The sequence below is a fragment of the Ranitomeya imitator genome, chromosome 1 (genome assembly GCF_032444005.1).
Source record: "Ranitomeya imitator isolate aRanImi1 chromosome 1, aRanImi1.pri, whole genome shotgun sequence".
NCBI lineage: Eukaryota > Metazoa > Chordata > Amphibia > Anura > Dendrobatidae > Ranitomeya > Ranitomeya imitator.
The window spans coordinates 832009613-832032929 of NC_091282.1; the positions used below are offsets into that span (position 1 = coordinate 832009613).

General features: G+C 45.2%; 1 protein-coding gene across 2 annotated transcripts in view; it reads right to left on the minus strand.

Moving 5' to 3' along the window:
- Positions 1–23275, minus strand: part of JSRP1 (junctional sarcoplasmic reticulum protein 1) — a 169180-nt gene extending 145905 nt beyond the window's left edge. The window contains exon 1 of one of the 2 annotated variants that reach the window (XM_069740611.1): positions 22944–23002. The gene's annotated coding sequence lies outside the window, so the exon portion shown is untranslated. Of the gene's footprint in view, positions 1–22943; positions 23003–23143 lie in introns of those variants that run through there. The other variant, XM_069740610.1, reaches the window with a different exon arrangement.
- Between the last annotated feature and the right edge of the window lie 42 nt (positions 23276–23317).

A 23317-nucleotide genomic window follows, 5' to 3' on the forward strand; every position in this document is an offset into this window, starting at 1 on the left:
TACATGTATCTCTCCACAGCACACCACAATCAGCACTCTGTGTATACATGTATCTCTCCACAGCTCACCACAATCAGCACTCTGTTTACCATCCAAGCAAGCAGCTTGGATGGTAAACATATCATTCATTCTCTGAGCTGAAATATCCTGCATGTCTATTGCTCCAGTCCCTGACAGCAAGCAGCTTGGATGGTATCTGAGTCATTCTATCTTCGGCATTGAATCCTGCATGTATCTATATATGTTAGTCATACTATTACACACATGCTAGCCACCTTAGGGAGAGACCCAAGTTGGGCTAAATGTAGCGGGACGAAAGAGACCGAAAAGCCCTCTACTTAAAGGAAATACATAGTGGATGCTTTCCTAAAACGGAAAGTACTTGCAAGCAGCATAATACAAAGAATAGCAGGTTTACCCAGAATCCTTTGCAGTAGGCGGAGCTATGCAAATCATCTCTTTCCACCCCAGTCTAATCCACAGCTTTAGGAAAGCATCCACTATGTATTTCCTTTAAGTAGAGGGCTTTTCGGTCTCTTTCGTCCCGCTACATTTAGCCCAACTTGGGTCTCTCCCTAAGGTGGCTAGCATGTGTGTATCGCTTGCTCACCGAGCCCCACTCCATACAGCCAACCAATTCCAGCCCTGTGCTGATGAGGGCCTAAAGCCCGAAACACGTGTCCACAGGTAGGAATTGGTTGGCTGTGTAAATTTAGAAACTAATCCGCAGCATTGCACGCTTGGCGGTTCCAAGCGCTGTGGATTAGACTGGGGTGGAAAGAGATGATTTGCATAGCTCCGCCTACTGCAAAGGATTCTGGGTAAACCTGCTATTCTTTGTATTATGCTGCTTGCAAGTACTTTCCGTTTTAGGAAAGCATCCACTATGTAGTCATACTATTATGCCTTTGTGTTTATAGATATTTAACTCACTTTTGCATGTCCTTACTCAGAGAGATCACATAACTGTTTCAAAGTGCTTTATGATCCATGTAGACCTGGACATTTGTTTATCTGATCACTACATTTATTGTGTCCTGTTGTCTCAACTGAGTTAGATTGATTGCTAACGAGCTTTAACACAAAAAAAAAAAAAAAAAAAGAGATCTAAGGGCTAGCCTTCTATAAATGTAGATTTAGCTTGGGGATGCATTCGTGCACTGTTATTCGTGTATTTTTTATTCAAAGTACTTTTTTTTCTAAGTACTCGGCAGTTATAACATGGCAGTTAGACAGGGCAGGAGACAGGTAAGAAAAACTAAATCTAATCCATATTCACTTGAAACAGCACAAATACTCACCATATTTATTTGTATAATCTATATTCTGGCTGCTGCATTCACTCACATTCACCGCCCTCGCATTAACTCTCAACACTCCATCCATATCGGCCCCTCTGTCCTTGCCTCTCCTATGTATAGCACTCATGCTCTATTCACATTGCTTAACAGCACAGATCCATTCAGTCCCACCATCCAACACAAGAGACGCTCTCACAAATCACTTAACCATCTGCTCACTCTTTCGATCCTCCTTCTCCTAGTCGCTGGAGACATATCTCCAAACCCCGGCCCCCCATGTTATAGCCAGTCAAACCTCCCAATTGCTACACCCAGAAACCCCTCTAACCTTATTAATATTCCCTGCATGCCTGCTGTCTCTTTCAATTGTGCCCTTTGGAATTCTCGCTCTGTGTGTAATAAACTCTCCTTCATTCATGACTTCTTCCTTTCTAATTCTCTTAATCTCCTGGCTCTTACTGAAACCTGGATCCAGCAGTCAGACACCACCGCTGCTGCTGCTCTTTCATATGGTGGACTACACTTTTCTCATACCCCAAGATCAGACAACAGAGCAGGTGGAGGCGTTGGTCTGCTCCTTTCACCCAAATGTACTTTCCAAGTTATCCCCCAAGTACCCTCACTTGTCTTCCCTTCCTTTGAGGTCCATGTGGTCAGACTCTACGTCCCCTTCTCCATGCGAGTGGCGGTGGTGTATCGTCCTCCCGGCCCCTCTCATCAGTTCCTGGATCACTTTGCCACCTGGCTTCCACACTTTCTCTCCTGTGACACCCCCACCCTTATCATGGGTGATTTCAACATCCCCATTGCCTCTCCCCTCTCCCCATCTGCTTCTCACCTTTTATCTCTATCCTCCTCTTTTGGCCTCTCGCAGCATACTAACTCTCCATCACATGAAGATGGAAACTCCCTTGACTTGTTCTTCTCCCGACTTTGCTCAGTGGATGACTTCACAAACTCCCCTCTCCCGCTCTCTGACCACAACCTTCTTTCATTCTCTATCAAGAACTGCCATCCCGCTCAGGTCACCCCCACTTTCCACACCTATAGAAACATACAGGCCATTAACACCCAGAAACTTATGATGAACTTGCAGTCCTCATTGGCCCCTATTTCCTCCATCTCATGTCCTGATTCTGCATTGAAGCATTACAATGAAACCCTGCAAAGTGCTCTGGATGAAGCTGCTCCTCCTATACATAAAACAACTCGGCACAGACGGCAACAACCGTGGCACACGCTGCAAACACGTTTCCTGCAGCGGTGCTCCAGGTGCGCAGAACGTCTGTGGAGAAAATCTAATCTACCCGAAGATTTCATCCATTATAAGTTCATGCTAAAGACATACAATTCTGCCCTTCACCTCTCCAAACAAACCTACTTCAACACCCTCATCACCTCCCTGTCCAATAACCCTAAACGTCTCTTTGACACGTTCCAGTCCCTACTCAACCCAAGAGAGCAGGCCCCAACCACGGATCTCCGTGCTGACGATCTGGCCAATTACTTCAAAGAAAAAATTGACCACATTCGACAGGAAATCATCTCCCAATCTCTTCATACCATGCACTGTCCTCCCTCCCCCACTGCATCTAGTTCACTCTCTGACTTTGAAGCAGTTACAGAAGAAGAAGTAAGCAGGCTCCTTGCATCTTCGCGCCCAACCACTTGCACCAGTGACCCCATTCCGTCACATCTCCTCCAGTCCCTTTCCCCGGCTATCACCTCTCACCTAACAAAAATATTCAACCTTTCCCTCACTTCCGGTATTTTTCCCTCCTCATTTAAGCATGCCATCATACATCCATTACTTAAAAAACCATCCCTCGATCAAAACTGTGCCGCTAATTATAGACCTGTCTCTAATCTTCCCTTCATCTCTAAACTCCTCGAACGCCTGGTCCACTCCCGTCTTACCCGCTATCTCTCAGATAACTCTCTTCTCGACCCTCTTCAATCTGGCTTCCGCTCTTTACACTCTACTGAAACTGCCCTCATTAAAGTCTCTAATGACCTACTAACAGCTAAATCTAATGGTCACTACTCCATGCTAATTCTCTTGGATCTCTCTGCAGCATTTGACACTGTGGATCATCAGCTCCTCCTCACTATGCTCCGCTCCATCGGCCTCAAGGACACCGTTCTCTCCTGGTTCTCCTCCTATCTCTCTGACCGATCCTTCACTGTATGTTTTGCTGGTTCCTCCTCCTCTCACCTTCCCCTTACTGTTGGGGTTCCTCAAGGATCAGTCCTAGGCCCCCTACTCTTCTCGTTGTATACTGCCCCTATTGGACAAACAATCAGTAGATTTGGTTTCCAGTACCATCTCTATGCTGACGACACCCAATTATACACTTCTGCTCCCGATATCACACCGACCTTTTTAGAAAACACCAGTGATTGTCTTACCGCTGTCTCTAACATCATGTCCTCCCTCTATCTGAAACTAAACCTGTCAAAAACTGAACTCCTCGTGTTCTCTCCCTCTACTAACCTACCTTTGCCTGACATTGCCATCTCCGTGTGCGGTTCCACCATTACTCCAAAGCAACATGCCCGCTGCCTTGGGGTCATCCTTGATTCTGACCTTTCATTCACCCCCTACATCCGATCACTGGCTCGCTCTTCTTACCTGCATCTCAAAAACATTTCTAGAATTCGCCCTTTTCTTAATTTCGACTCTGCAAAAACTCTGACTGTTTCACTTATTCATTCTCGTCTGGACTATTGTAACTCTCTACTAATCGGTCTCCCTCTTGCAAAACTCTCCCCGCTCCAATCTGTCCTGAATGCTGCAGCCAGGATCATATTCCTCACCAACCGTTACACCGATGCCTCTACCCTGTGCCAGTCATTACACTGGCTACCCATCCACTCCAGAATCCAGTACAAAACTACTACCCTCATCCACAAAGCACTCCATGGCTCAGCACCACCCTACATCTCCTCCCTGGTATCAGTCTACCACCCTACCCGTGCCCTCCGCTCCGCTAATGACCTCAGGTTAGCATCCTCAATAATCAGAACCTCCCACTCCCGTCTCCAAGACTTTACACGTGCTGCGCCGATTCTTTGGAATGCACTACCTAGGTTAATACGATTAATCCCCAATCCCCACAGTTTTAAGCGTGCCCTAAAAACTCATTTGTTCAGACTGGCCTACCGCCTCAATGCATTAACCTAACGATCCCTGTGTGGCCTATTTATAATAAAAAAAAAAAAAAAAAAAAAAAGGTTCCTCGCATCATGTTCTCATACACTTTATGCAGTATTAGCCCTCTGTGTCTGTACTGCTACATACTTAGGCAGGTAACTGGTTCATGCAGCTTTACATGAACACCTGAGCCTTACACTATAGCTGGTCCGAATAACTAAAGCAATTGTTACCATCCACCTCTCGTGTCTCCCCTTTTCCCCATAGTTTGTAAGCTTGCGAGCAGGGCCCTCACTCCTCCTGGTATCTGTTTTGAACTGTATTTCTGTTATGCTGTAATGTTTATTGTCTGTACAAGTCCCCTCTATAATTTGTAAAGCGCTGCGGAATATGTTGGCGCTATATAAATAAAATTATTATTATTATTATTACATGTGTATCTCCACAGCACACCACAATCAGCACTCTGTGTATACATGTATCTCTCCACAGCTCACCACAATTAGCACTCTGTGTATACATGTATCTCTCCACAGCACACCACAATCAGCACTCTGTGTATACATGTATCTCCCCACAGCTCACCACAATCAGCACTCTGTGTATACATGTATCTCTCCACAGCACACCACAATCAGCACTCTGTGTATACATGTATCTCTCCACAGCTCACCACAATCAGCACTCTGTGTATACATGTATCTCCCCACAGCACACCACAATCAGCACTCTGTGTATACATGTGTATCTCCCCACAGCACACCACAATCAGCACTCTGTGTATACATGTATCTCTCCACAGCACACCACAATCAGCACTCTGTTTATACATGTGTATATCTCCACAGCACACCACAATCAGCACTGTGTATACATGTGTATCTCCCCAAAGCTCACCACAATCAGCACTCTGTGTATACATGTATCTCCCTACAGCTCACCACAATCAGCACTCTGTGTATACATGTGTATCTCCCCACAGCACACCACAATCAGCACTCTGTGTATACATGTATCTCCCCACAGCACACCACAATCAGCACTCTGTGTATACATGTGTATCTCCCCACAGCTCACCACAATCAGCACTCTGTGTATACTGTGTATCTCCCCACAGCTCACCACAATCAGCACTGTGTATAATGTGTATCTCACCACAGAACACCACAATCAGCACTCTGTGTATACATGTATCTCCCCACAGCACACCACATTCAGCACTCTGTGTATACATGTATCTCCCCACAGCACACCACAATCAGCACTCTGTGTATACATGTGTATCTCCCCACAGCTCACTACAATCAGCACTCTGTGTATACTGTGTATCTCCTCACAGCTCACCACAGTCAGCACTCTGTGTATACATGTGTATCTCCCCACAGCACACCACAATCAGCATTCTGTGTATACATGTATCTCCCCACAGCACACCACAATCAGCATTCTGTGTATACATGTATCTCCCCACAGCTCACCACAATCAGCACTCTGTGTATACTGTGTATCTCCTCACAGCTCACCACAATCAGCACTGTGTATAATGTGTATCTCCCCACAGCACACCACAATCAGCACTCTCTGTATACATGTGTATCTCCCCACAGCTCACCACAATCAGCACTCTGTGTATACTGTGTATCTCCTCACAGCTAACCACAATCAGCACTGTGTGTATACATGTATCTCCCCACAGCACACCACAATCAGCACTCTGTGTATACTGTGTATCTCTTCACAGCTAACCACAATCAGCACTGTGTATAATGTGTATCTCCCCACAGCACACCACAATTAGCACTCTGTGTATACATGTGTATCTCCACAGCACACCACAATCAGCACTCTGTGTATACATGTATCTCTCCACAGCACACCACAATCAGCACTCTGTGTATACATGTATCTCTCCACAGCACACCACAATCAGCACTCTGTGTATACTGTGTATCTCTTCACAGCTAACCACAATCAGCACTGTGTATAATGTGTATCTCCCCACAGCACACCACAATTAGCACTCTGTGTATACATGTGTATCTCCACAGCACACCACAATCAGCACTCTGTGTATACATGTATCTCCCCACAGCACACCACAATCAGCACTCTGTGTATACATGTGTATCTCTCCACAGCACACCACAGTCAGCACTCTGTGTATACATGTATCTCCCCACAGCACACCACAATCAGCACTCTGTGTATACATGTATCTCTCCACAGCTCACCACAATTAGCACTCTGTGTATACATGTATCTCCCTACAGCTCACCACAATCAGCACTCTGTGCATACATGTATCTCTCCACAGCACACCACAATCAGCACTCTGTGTATACATGTGTATCTCCCCACAGCACACCACAATCAGCACTCTGTGTATACATGTATCTCTCCACAGCACACCACAATCAGCACTCTGTGTATACATGTGTATCTCCCCACAGCACACCACAATCAGCACTCTGTGTATACATGTATCTCTCCACAGCACACCACAATCAGCACTCTGTGTATACATGTATCTCTCCACAGCTCACCACAATCAGCACTCTGTGTATACATGTATCTCTCCACAGCTCACCACAATCAGCACTCTGTGTATACATGTATCTCTCCACAGCACACCACAATCAGCACTCTGTGTATACATGTGTATCTCCCCACAGCACACCACAATCAGCACTCTGTGTATACATGTGTATCTCTCCACAGCACACCACAATCAGCACTGTGTATACATGTGTATCTCCCCAAAGCTCACCACAATCAGCACTCTGTGTATACATGTATCTCCCTACAGCTCACCACAATCAGCACTCTGTGTATACATGTGTATCTCTCCACAGCACACCACAATCAGCACTGTGTATACATGTGTATCTCCCCAAAGCTCACCACAATCAGCACTCTGTGTATACATGTGTATCTCCACAGCACACCACAATCAGCACTCTGTGTATACATGTATCTCTCCACAGCTCACCACAATTAGCACTCTGTGTATACATGTGTATCTCCCCACAGCACACCACAATCAGCACTCTGTGTATACATGTGTATCTCCACAGCACACCACAATCAGCACTCTGTGTATACATGTGTATCTCCCCACAGCACACCACAATCAGCACTCTGTGTATACATGTATCTCTCCACAGCACACCACAATCAGCACTCTGTGTATACATGTGTATCTCTCCACAGCACACCACAATTAGCACTCTGTGTATACATGTATCTCCCTACAGCTCACCACAATCAGCACTCTGTGTATACATGTGTATCTCTCCACAGCACACCACAATCAGCACTGTGTATACATGTGTATCTCCCCAAAGCTCACCACAATCAGCACTCTGTGTATACATGTATCTCCCTACAGCTCACCACAATCAGCACTCTGTGTATACATGTGTATTTTTCCACAGCACACCACAATCAGCACTGTGTATACATGTGTATCTCCCCAAAGCTCACCACAATTAGCACTCTGTGTATACATGTATCTCCCTACAGCTCACCACAATCAGCACTCTGTGTATACATGTGTATCTCTCCACAGCACACCACAATCAGCACTGTGTATACATGTGTATCTCCCCAAAGCTCACCACAATCAGCACTCTGTGTATACATGTGTATCTCCACAGCACACCACAATCAGCACTCTGTGTATACATGTATCTCTCCACAGCTCACCACAATCAGCACTCTGTGTATACATGTATCTCTCCACAGCACACCACAATCAGCACTCTGTGTATACATGTGTATCTCCACAGCACACCACAATCAGCACTCTGTGTATACATGTATCTCCCCACAGCTCACCACAATCAGCACTCTGTGTATACATGTATCTCTCCACAGCTCACCACAATCAGCACTCTGTGTATACATGTATCTCCCCACAGCACACCACAATCAGCACTCTGTGTATACATGTATCTCTCCACAGCACACCACAATCAGCACTCTGTGTATACATGTGTATCTCTCCACAGCACACCACAATCAGCACTCTGTGTATACATGTGTATCTCTCCACAGCTCACCACAATCAGCACTCTGTGTATACATGTGTATCTCCCCACAGCTCACCACAATCAGCACTCTGTGTATACATGTGTATCTCCCCACAGCTCAGCACAATCAGCACTCTGTGTATATATGTATCTCCCCACAGCTCACCACAATCAGCACTCTGTGTATACATGTGTATCTCCCCACAGCTCAGCACAATCAGCACTGTGTATACATGTATCTCTCCACAGCTCACCACAATCAGCACTCTGTGTATACATGTATCTCTCCACAGCACACCACAATCAGCACTCTGTGTATACAAGTGTATCTCTCCACAGCACACCACAATCAGCACTCTGTGTATACATGTGTATCTCTCCACAGCTCACCACAATCAGCACTCTGTGTATACATGAATCTCCCCACAGCTCACCACAATCAGCACTCTGTGTATACATGTATCTCCCCACAGCTCACCACAATCAGCACTGTGTATACATGTATCTCCCCACAGCTCACCACAATCAGCACTCTGTGTATACATATGTATCTCCCCACAGCACACCACAATCAGCACTCTGTGTATACATGTATCTCCCCACAGCACACCACAATCAGCACTCTGTGTATACATGTATCTCCCCACAGCACACCAAAGTCAGCACTCTGTGTATACATGTATCTCCCCACAGCTCAGCACAATCAGCACTCTGTGTATACATGTATCTCCTCACCACAATCAGCACTGTGTATACATGTATCTCCTCAGCACTATCAGCACTGTGTATACATGTATCTCCCCACCACAATCAGCACTGTGTATACATGTATCTCCTCACCACAATCAGCACTGTGTATACATGTATCTCCTCACCACAATCAGCACTGTGTATACATGTATCTCCCCACCACAATCAGCACTGTGTATACATGTATCTCCCCACCACAATCAGCACTGTGTATACATGTATCTCCTCACCACAATCAGCACTGTGTATACATGTATCTCCTCACCACAATCAGCACTGTGTATACATGTATCTCCCCACCACAATCAGCACTGTGTATACATGTATCTCCTCACCACAATCAGCACTGTGTATACATATATCTCCCCACCACAATCAGCACTGTGTATACATGTATCTCCTCACCACAATCAGCACTGTGTATACATGTATCTCCTCACCACAATCAGCACTGTGTATACATGTATCTCCCCACCACAATCAGCACTGTGTATACATGTATCTCCTCACCACAATCAGCACTGTGTATACATGTATCTCCTCACCACAATCAGCACTGTGTATACATGTATCTCCCCACCACAATCAGCACTGTGTATACATGTATCTCCTCACCACAATCAGCACTGTGTATACATGTATCTCCCCACCACAATCAGCACTATGTATACATGTATCTCCCCACCACAATCAGCACTATGTATACATGTATCTCCCCACCACAATCAGCACTGTGTATACATGTATCTCCTCACCACAATCAGCACTGTGTATACATGTATCTCCTCACCACAATCAGCACTGTGTATACATGTATCTCCCCACCACAATCAGCACTGTGTATACATGTATCTCCTCACCACAATCAGCACTGTGTATACATGTATCTCCTCACCACAATCAGCACTCTGTGTATACATGTATCTCCTCACCACAATCAGCACTGTGTATACATGTATCTCCCCACCACAATCAGCACTGTGTATACATGTATCTCCTCACCACAATCAGCACTGTGTATACATGTATCTCCTCACCACAATCAGCACTCTGTGTATACATGTATCTCCTCACCACAATCAGCACTGTGTATACATGTATCTCCTCACTACAATCAGCACTGTGTATACATGTATCTCCTCACCACAATCAGCACTGTGTATACATGTATCTCCTCACCACAATCAGCACTGTGTATACATGTATCTCCCCACCACAATCAGCACTGTGTATACATGTATCTCCTCACTACAATCAGCACTGTGTATACATGTATCTCCTCACCACAATCAGCACTGTGTATACATGTATCTCCTCACCACAATCAGCACTGTGTATACATGTATCTCCTCACCACAATCAGCACTCTGTGTATACATGTATCTCCCTACAGCTCACCACAATCAGCACTCTGTGTATACATGTGTATCTCTCCACAGCACACCACAATCAGCACTGTGTATACATGTGTATCTCCCCAAAGCTCACCACAATCAGCACTCTGTGTATACATGTGTATCTCCACAGCACACCACAATCAGCACTCTGTGTATACATGTATCTCTCCACAGCTCACCACAATCAGCACTCTGTGTATACATGTATCTCTCCACAGCACACCACAATCAGCACTCTGTGTATACATGTATCTCTCCACAGCTCACCACAATCAGCACTCTGTGTATACATGTATCTCTCCACAGCACACCACAATCAGCACTCTGTGTATACATGTGTATCTCCCCACAGCACACCACAATCAGCACTCTGTGTATACATGTATCTCTCCACAGCACACCACAATCAGCACTCTGTGTATACATGTGTATCTCCACAGCACACCACAATCAGCACTCTGTGTATACATGTATCTCTCCACAGCACACCACAATCAGCACTCTGTGTATACATGTGTATCTCCCCACAGCACACCACAATCAGCACTCTGTGTATACATGTATCTCTCCACAGCACACCACAATCAGCACTCTGTGTATACATGTGTATCTCTCCACAGCACACCACAGTCAGCACTCTGTGTATACATGTATCTCCCCACAGCACACCACAATCAGCACTCTGTGTATACATGTATCTCTCCACAGCTCACCACAATCAGCACTCTGTGTATACATGTATCTCCCTACAGCTCACCACAATCAGCACTCTGTGTATACATGTGTATCTCTCCACAGCACACCACAATCAGCACTGTGTATACATGTGTATCTCCCCAAAGCTCACCACAATTAGCACTCTGTGTATACATGTATCTCCCCAAAGCTCACCACAATCAGCACTGTGTATACATGTGTATCTCTCCACAGCACACCACAATCAGCACTGTGTATACATGTGTATCTCCCCAAAGCTCACCACAATTAGCACTCTGTGTATACATGTATCTCACCACAGCACACCACATTCAGCACTCTGTGTATACATGGATCTCCCCACAGCACACCACAATCAGCACTCTGTGTATACATGTGTATCTCCCCACAGCTCACTACAATCAGCACTCTGTGTATACTGTGTATCTCCTCACAGCTCACCACAGTTAGCACTCTGTGTATACATGTGTATCTCCCCACAGCACACCACAATCAGCATTCTGTGTATACATGTATCTCCCCACAGCTCACCACAATCAGCACTCTGTGTATACTGTGTATCTCCTCACAGCTCACCACAATCAGCACTGTGTATAATGTGTATCTCCCCACAGCACACCACAATCAGCACTCTGTGTATACATGTGTATCTCCCCACAGCTCACCACAATCAGCACTCTGTGTATACTGTGTATCTCCTCACAGCTAACCACAATCAGCACTGTGTATAATGTGTATCTCCCCACAGCACACCACAATCAGCACTCTGTGTATACATGTATCTCCCCACAGCACACCACAATCAGCACTCTGTGTATACTGTGTATCTCCTCACAGCTAACCACAATCAGCACTGTGTATAATGTGTATCTCCCCACAGCACACCACAATTAGCACTCTGTGTATACATGTGTATCTCCACAGCACACCACAATCAGCACTCTGTGTATACATGTATCTCTCCACAACACACCACAATCAGCACTCTGTGTATACATGTATCTCTCCACAGCACACCACAATCAGCACTCTGTGTATACATGTATCTCTCCACAGCACACCACAATCAGCACTCTGTGTATACATGTGTATCTCCCCACAGCACACCACAATCAGCACTCTGTGTATACATGTATCTCTCCACAGCACACCACAATCAGCACTCTGTGTATACATGTATCTCTCCACAGCACACCACAATCAGCACTCTGTATATACATGTATCTCTCCACAGCGCACCACAATCAGCACTCTGTGTATACATGTATCTCTCCACAGCACACCACAATCAGCACTCTGTGTATACATCTATCTCTCCACAGCACACCACAATCAGCACTCTGTGTATATATGTGTATCTCCCCACAGCACACCACAATCAGCACTCTGTGTATACATGTATCTCTCCACAGCACACCACAATCAGCACTCTGTGTATACATGTGTATCTCCCCACAGCACACCACAATCAGCACTCTGTGTATACATGTATCTCTCCACAGCACACCACAATCAGCACTCTGTGTATACATGTATCTCTCCACAGCTCACCACAATCAGCACTCTGTGTATACATGTATCTCTCCACAGCTCACCACAATCAGCACTCTGTGTATACATGTATCTCTCCACAGCACACCACAATCAGCACTCTGTGTATACATGTTTATCTCTCCACAGCACACCACAATCAGCACTGTGTATACATGTGTATCTCCCCAAAGCTCACCACAATCAGCACTCTGTGTATACATGTGTATCTCCACAGCACACCACAATCAGCACTCTGTGTATACATGTATCTCTCCACAGCTCACCACAATTAGCACTCTGTGTATACATGTATCTCTCCACAGCACACCACAATCAGCACTCTGTGTATACATGTGTATCTCCACAGCACACCACAATCAGCACTCTGTGTATACATGTATATCTCCACAGCTCACCACAATCAGCACTCTGTGTATACATGTATCTCCCCACAGCACACCACAATCAGCACTCTGTGTATACATGTATCTCCCCACAGCTCACCACAATCAGCACTCTGTGTATACATGTATCTCTCCACAGCACACCACAATCAGCACTCTGTGTATACATGTATCTTTCCACAGCTCACCACAATCAGCACTCTGTGTATACATGTATCTCTCCACAGCACACCACAATCAGCACTCTGTGTATACATGTATCTCTCCACAGCACACCACAATCAGCACTCTGTGTATACATGTGTATCTCCACAGCACACCACAATCAGCACTCTGTGTATACATGTATCTCTCCACAGCACACCACAATCAGCACTCTGTGTATACATGTGTATCTCCCCACAGCACACCACAATCAGCACTCTGTGTATACATGTATCTCTCCACAGCACACCACAATCAGCACTCTGTGTATACATGTGTATCTCTCCACAGCACACCACAGTCAGCACTCTGTGTATACATGTATCTCCCCACAGCACACCACAATCAGCACTCTGTGTATACATGTATCTCTCCACAGCTCACCACAATTAGCACTCTGTGTATACATGTATCTCCCTACAGCTCACCACAATCAGCACTCTGTGTATACATGTGTATCTCTCCACAGCACACCACAATCAGCACTGTGTATACATGTGTATCTCCCCAAAGCTCACCACAATCAGCACTCTGTGTATACATGTATCTCCCTACAGCTCACCACAATCAGCACTCTGTGTATACATGTGTATCTCTCCACAGCACACCACAATCAGCACTGTGTATACATGTGTATCTCCCCAAAGCTCACCACAATTAGCACTCTGTGTATACATGTATCTCCCTACAGCTCACCACAATCAGCACTCTGTGTATACATGTGTATCTCTCCACAGCACACCACAATCAGCACTGTGTATACATGTGTATCTCCCCAAAGCTCACCACAATCAGCACTCTGTGTATACATGTGTATCTCCACAGCACACCACAATCAGCACTCTGTGTATACATGTATCTCTCCACAGCTCACCACAATCAGCACTCTGTGTATACATGTATCTCTCCACAGCACACCACAATCAGCACTCTGTGTATACATGTGTATCTCCACAGCACACCACAATCAGCACTCTGTGTATACATGTATCTCCCCACAGCTCACCACAATCAGCACTCTGTGTATACATGTATCTCCCCACAGCTCACCACAATCAGCACTCTGTGTATACATGTATCTCTCCACAGCTCACCACAATCAGCACTCTGTGTATACATGTATCTCCCCACAGCACACCACAATCAGCACTCTGTGTATACATGTATCTCTCCACAGCACACCACAATCAGCACTCTGTGTATACATGTGTATCTCTCCACAGCTCACCACAATCAGCACTCTGTGTATACATGTGTATCTCTCCACAGCTCACCACAATCAGCACTCTGTGTATACATGTATCTCCCCACCACAATCGGCACTGTGTATACATGTATCTCCCCACCACAATCAGCACTGTGTATACATGTATCTCCCCACCACAATCGGCACTGTGTATACATGTATCTCCCCACCACAATCAGCACTATGTATACATGTATCTCCCCACCACAATCAGCACTATGTATACATGTATCTCCCCACCACAATCAGCACTATGTATACATGTATCTCCTCACCACAATCAGCACTGTGTATACATGTATCTCCCCACCACAATCAGCACTATGTATACATGTATCTCCCCACCACAATCAGCACTATGTATACATGTATCTCCCCACCACAATCAGCACTATGTATACATGTATCTCCCCACCACAATCAGCACTATGTATACATGTATCTCCCCACCACAATCGGCACTATGTATACATGTATCTCCCCACCACAATCAGCACTATGTATACATGTATCTCCCCACCACAATCGGCACTGTGTATACATGTATCTCCCCACCACAATCAGCACTGTGTATACATGTATCTCCTCACCACAATCGGCACTGTGTATACATGTATCTCCCCACCACAATCAGCACTATGTATACATGTATCTCCCCACCACAATCAGCACTATGTATACATGTATCTCCCCACCACAATCAGCACTATGTATACATGTATCTCCCCACCACAATCAGCACTGTGTATACATGTATCTCCTCACCACAATCAGCACTATGTATACATGTATCTCCTCACCACAATCAGCACTATGTATACATGTATCTCCTCACCACAATCAGCACTGTGTATACATGTATCTCCCCACCACAATCAGCACTGTGTATACATGTATCTCCCCACCACAATCGGCACTGTGTATACATGTATCTCCCCACCACAATCAGCACTATGTATACATGTATCTCCCCACCACAATCAGCACTATGTATACATGTATCTCCCCACCACAATCGGCACTATGTATACATGTATCTCCCCACCACAATCAGCACTATGTATACATGTATCTCCCCACCACAATCGGCACTGTGTATACATGTATCTCCCCACCACAATCGGCACTGTGTATACATGTATCTCCCCACCACAATCAGCACTGTGTATACATGTATCTCCCCACCACAATCGGCACTGTGTATACATGTATCTCCCCACCACAATCGGCACTATGTATACATGTATCTCCCCACCACAATCAGCACTATGTATACATGTATCTCCCCACCACAATCGGCACTGTGTATACATGTATCTCCCCACCACAATCAGCACTGTGTATACATGTATCTCCCCACCACAATCGGCACTGTGTATACATGTATCTCCCCACCACAATCAGCACTATGTATACATGTATCTCCCCACCACAATCAGCACTATGTATACATGTATCTCCCCACCACAATCAGCACTATGTATACATGTATCTCCTCACCACAATCAGCACTGTGTATACATGTATCTCCCCACCACAATCAGCACTATGTATACATGTATCTCCCCACCACAATCAGCACTATGTATACATGTATCTCCCCACCACAATCAGCACTATGTATACATGTATCTCCCCACCACAATCAGCACTATGTATACATGTATCTCCCCACCACAATCGGCACTATGTATACATGTATCTCCCCACCACAATCAGCACTATGTATACATGTATCTCCCCACCACAATCGGCACTGTGTATACATGTATCTCCCCACCACAATCAGCACTGTGTATACATGTATCTCCTCACCACAATCGGCACTGTGTATACATGTATCTCCCCACCACAATCAGCACTATGTATACATGTATCTCCCCACCACAATCAGCACTATGTATACATGTATCTCCCCACCACAATCAGCACTATGTATACATGTATCTCCCCACCACAATCAGCACTGTGTATACATGTATCTCCTCACCACAATCAGCACTATGTATACATGTATCTCCTCACCACAATCAGCACTATGTATACATGTATCTCCCCACCACAATCAGCACTGTGTATACATGTATCTCCCCACCACAATCAGCACTATGTATACATGTATCTCCCCACCACAATCAGCACTATGTATACATGTATCTCCCCACCACAATCAGCACTATGTATACATGTATCTCCCCACCACAATCAGCACTATGTATACATGTATCTCCCCACCACAATCAGCACTGTGTATACATGTATCTCCCCACCACAATCAGCACTGTGTATACATGTATCTCCTCACCACAATCAGCACTGTGTATACATGTATCTCCTCACCACAATCAGCACTATGTATACATGTATCTCCTCACCACAATCAGCACTATGTATACATGTATCTCCCCACCACAATCAGCACTATGTATACATGTATCTCCTCACCACAATCGGCACTATGTGTACATGTATCTCCCCACCACAATCAGCACTGTGTATACATGTATCTCCTCACCACAATCAGCACTGTGTATACATGTATCTCCTCACCACAATCAGCACTGTGTATACATGTATCTCCTCACCACAATCAGCACTATGTATACATGTATCTCCCCACCACAATCGGCACTGTGTATACATGTATCTCCTCACCACAATCAGCACTATGTATACATGTATCTCCCCACCACAATCGGCACTATGTGTACATGTATCTCCCCACCACAATCAGCACTGTGTATACATGTATCTCCTCACCACAATCAGCACTGTGTATACATGTATCTCCCCACCACAATCAGCACTGTGTATACATGTATCTCCTCACCACAATCAGCACTATGTATACATGTATCTCCCCACCACAATCAGCACTGTGTATACATGTATCTCCTCACCACAATCAGCACTATGTATACATGTATCTCCCCACCACAATCGGCACTATGTGTACATGTATCTCCCCACCACAATCAGCACTGTGTATACATGTATCTCCTCACCACAATCAGCACTGTGTATACATGTATCTCCTCACCACAATCAGCACTATGTATACATGTATCTCCCCACCACAATCGGCACTGTGTATACATGTATCTCCCCACCACAATCAGCACTATGTATACATGTATCTCCCCACCACAATCGGCACTATGTATACATGTATCTCCTCACCACAATCAGCACTATGTATACATGTATCTCCCCACCACAATCGGCACTATGTATACATGTATCTCCCCACCACAATCAGCACTGTGTATACATGTATCTCCTCACCACAATCAGCACTATGTATACATGTATCTCCCCACCACAATCGGCACTGTGTATACATGTATCTCCTCACCACAATCAGCACTATGTATACATGTATCTCCCCACCACAATCGGCACTATGTGTACATGTATCTCCCCACCACAATCAGCACTGTGTATACATGTATCTCCTCACCACAATCAGCACTATGTATACATGTATCTCCCCACCACAATCGGCACTGTGTATACATGTATCTCCTCACCACAATCAGCACTATGTATACATGTATCTCCCCACCACAATCAGCACTGTGTATACATGTATCTCCTCACCACAATCGGCACTATGTATACATGTATCTCCTCACCACAATCAGCACTATGTATACATGTATCTCCTCACCACAATCAGCACTGTGTATACATGTATCTCCTCACCACAATCAGCACTGTGTATACATGTATCTCCTCACCACAATCAGCACTGTGTATACATGTATCTCCTCACCACAATCGGCACTATGTATACATGTATCTCCTCACCACAATCAGCACTATGTATACATGTATCTCCCCACCACAATCAGCACTATGTATACATGTATCTCCCCACCACAATCGGCACTGTGTATACATGTATCTCCCCACCACAATCAGCACTGTGTATACATGTATCTCCTCACCACAATCAGCACTGTGTATACATGTATCTCCTCACCACAATCAGCACTGTGTATACATGTATCTCCTCACCACAATCAGCACTGTGTATACATGTATCTCCTCACCACAATCAGCACTCTGTGTATACATGTATCTCCTCACCACAATCAGCACTGTGTATACATGTATCTCCTCACCACAATCAGCACTGTGTATACATGTATCTCCCCACCACAATCAGCACTATGTATACATGTATCTCCCCACCACAATCAGCACTGTGTATACATGTATCTCCTCACCACAATCAGCACTGTGTATACATGTATCTCCCCACCACAATCAGCACTATGTATACATGTATCTCCTCACCACAATCAGCACTATGTATACATGTATCTCCTCACCACAATCAGCACTGTGTATACATGTATCTCCCCACCACAATCAGCACTGTGTATACATGTATCTCCCCACCACAATCGGCACTGTGTATACATGTATCTCCCCACCACAATCAGCACTATGTATACATGTATCTCCCCACCACAATCAGCACTATGTATACATGTATCTCCCCACCACAATCGGCACTATGTATACATGTATCTCCCCACCACAATCAGCACTATGTATACATGTATCTCCCCACCACAATCGGCACTGTGTATACATGTATCTCCCCACCACAATCGGCACTGTGTATACATGTATCTCCCCACCACAATCAGCACTGTGTATACATGTATCTCCCCACCACAATCGGCACTGTGTATACATGTATCTCCCCACCACAATCGGCACTATGTATACATGTATCTCCCCACCACAATCAGCACTATGTATACATGTATCTCCCCACCACAATCGGCACTGTGTATACATGTATCTCCCCACCACAATCAGCACTGTGTATACATGTATCTCCCCACCACAATCGGCACTGTGTATACATGTATCTCCCCACCACAATCAGCACTATGTATACATGTATCTCCCCACCACAATCAGCACTATGTATACATGTATCTCCCCACCACAATCAGCACTATGTATACATGTATCTCCTCACCACAATCAGCACTGTGTATACATGTATCTCCCCACCACAATCAGCACTATGTATACATGTATCTCCCCACCACAATCAGCACTATGTATACATGTATCTCCCCACCACAATCAGCACTATGTATACATGTATCTCCCCACCACAATCAGCACTATGTATACATGTATCTCCCCACCACAATCGGCACTATGTATACATGTATCTCCCCACCACAATCAGCACTATGTATACATGTATCTCCCCACCACAATCGGCACTGTGTATACATGTATCTCCCCACCACAATCAGCACTGTGTATACATGTATCTCCTCACCACAATCGGCACTGTGTATACATGTATCTCCCCACCACAATCAGCACTATGTATACATGTATCTCCCCACCACAATCAGCACTATGTATACATGTATCTCCCCACCACAATCAGCACTATGTATACATGTATCTCCCCACCACAATCAGCACTGTGTATACATGTATCTCCTCACCACAATCAGCACTATGTATACATGTATCTCCTCACCACAATCAGCACTATGTATACATGTATCTCCCCACCACAATCAGCACTGTGTATACATGTATCTCCCCACCACAATCAGCACTATGTATACATGTATCTCCCCACCACAATCAGCACTATGTATACATGTATCTCCCCACCACAATCAGCACTATGTATACATGTATCTCCCCACCACAATCAGCACTATGTATACATGTATCTCCCCACCACAATCAGCACTGTGTATACATGTATCTCCCCACCACAATCAGCACTGTGTATACATGTATCTCCTCACCACAATCAGCACTGTGTATACATGTATCTCCTCACCACAATCAGCACTATGTATACATGTATCTCCTCACCACAATCAGCACTATGTATACATGTATCTCCCCACCACAATCAGCACTATGTATACATGTATCTCCTCACCACAATCGGCACTATGTGTACATGTATCTCCCCACCACAATCAGCACTGTGTATACATGTATCTCCTCACCACAATCAGCACTGTGTATACATGTATCTCCTCACCACAATCAGCACTGTGTATACATGTATCTCCTCACCACAATCAGCACTATGTATACATGTATCTCCCCACCACAATCGGCACTGTGTATACATGTATCTCCTCACCACAATCAGCACTATGTATACATGTATCTCCCCACCACAATCGGCACTATGTGTACATGTATCTCCCCACCACAATCAGCACTGTGTATACATGTATCTCCTCACCACAATCAGCACTGTGTATACATGTATCTCCCCACCACAATCAGCACTGTGTATACATGTATCTCCTCACCACAATCAGCACTATGTATACATGTATCTCCCCACCACAATCAGCACTGTGTATACATGTATCTCCTCACCACAATCAGCACTATGTATACATGTATCTCCCCACCACAATCGGCACTATGTGTACATGTATCTCCCCACCACAATCAGCACTGTGTATACATGTATCTCCTCACCACAATCAGCACTGTGTATACATGTATCTCCTCACCACAATCAGCACTATGTATACATGTATCTCCCCACCACAATCGGCACTGTGTATACATGTATCTCCCCACCACAATCAGCACTATGTATACATGTATCTCCCCACCACAATCGGCACTATGTATACATGTATCTCCTCACCACAATCAGCACTATGTATACATGTATCTCCCCACCACAATCGGCACTATGTATACATGTATCTCCCCACCACAATCAGCACTGTGTATACATGTATCTCCTCACCACAATCAGCACTATGTATACATGTATCTCCCCACCACAATCGGCACTGTGTATACATGTATCTCCTCACCACAATCAGCACTATGTATACATGTATCTCCCCACCACAATCGGCACTATGTGTACATGTATCTCCCCACCACAATCAGCACTGTGTATACATGTATCTCCTCACCACAATCAGCACTATGTATACATGTATCTCCCCACCACAATCGGCACTGTGTATACATGTATCTCCTCACCACAATCAGCACTATGTATACATGTATCTCCCCACCACAATCAGCACTGTGTATACATGTATCTCCTCACCACAATCAGCACTATGTATACATGTATCTCCTCACCACAATCAGCACTCTGTGTATACATGTATCTCCTCACCACAATCAGCACTGTGTATACATGTATCTCCTCACCACAATCAGCACTGTGTATACATGTATCTCCTCACCACAATCGGCACTATGTATACATGTATCTCCTCACCACAATCAGCACTATGTATACATGTATCTCCCCACCACAATCAGCACTATGTATACATGTATCTCCCCACCACAATCGGCACTGTGTATACATGTATCTCCCCACCACAATCAGCACTGTGTATACATGTATCTCCTCACCACAATCAGCACTGTGTATACATGTATCTCCTCACCACAATCAGCACTGTGTATACATGTATCTCCTCACCACAATCAGCACTCTGTGTATACATGTATCTCCTCACCACAATCAGCACTGTGTATACATGTATCTCCTCACCACAATCAGCACTGTGTATACATGTATCTCCTCACCACAATCGGCACTATGTATACATGTATCTCCTCACCACAATCAGCACTATGTATACATGTATCTCCCCACCACAATCAGCACTATGTATACATGTATCTCCCCACCACAATCGGCACTGTGTATACATGTATCTCCCCACCACAATCAGCACTGTGTATACATGTATCTCCTCACCACAATCAGCACTGTGTATACATGTATCTCCTCACCACAATCAGCACTGTGTATACATGTATCTCCTCACCACAATCAGCACTGTGTATACATGTATCTCCTCACCACAATCAGCACTCTGTGTATACATGTATCTCCTCACCACAATCAGCACTGTGTATACATGTATCTCCTCACCACAATCAGCACTGTGTATACATGTATCTCCCCACCACAATCAGCACTGTGTGTATACATGTATCTCCTCACCACAATCAGCACTGTGTATACATGTATCTCCCCACCACAATCAGCACTGTGTATACATGTATCTCCTCACCACAATCAGCACTGTGTATACATGTATCTCCTCACCACAATCAGCACTGTGTATACATGTAGACATTGGTTAGCATCACGTGGGCATCCTCTCCCACGTGACTAGTACGTCCTTACATTTCCAGGCCAGCGCCATTCTAGACACGACCTTCACCCGAGTCGCACTTTACTGTTCCGCCAACGTCATCTTACCACGTGACTAAGGTACCATAGCAACAAGTGCGTCACTGCGTGTTCCACCGGGTATAACACTCGTGTAGGAGTAATGCTGGCACCCGTAGTTTAGGTGTTTTATACCCAAATGCCCAGACACTTACTTTCTGACCTGGCTCTGACAACGGGTGTCGCCGCAGTGCCAATCGCGGAGAGTGGGCTTTCACCGACTCGGGAGTTAATACACTTGTGCTTGTAATTCCGTATCGGTGCGCGGTCTCGTCAGTGACGTCACTGGCCCGGCATCTCATGTGCGCGCTGTTGCCGGGCGAGGGAGG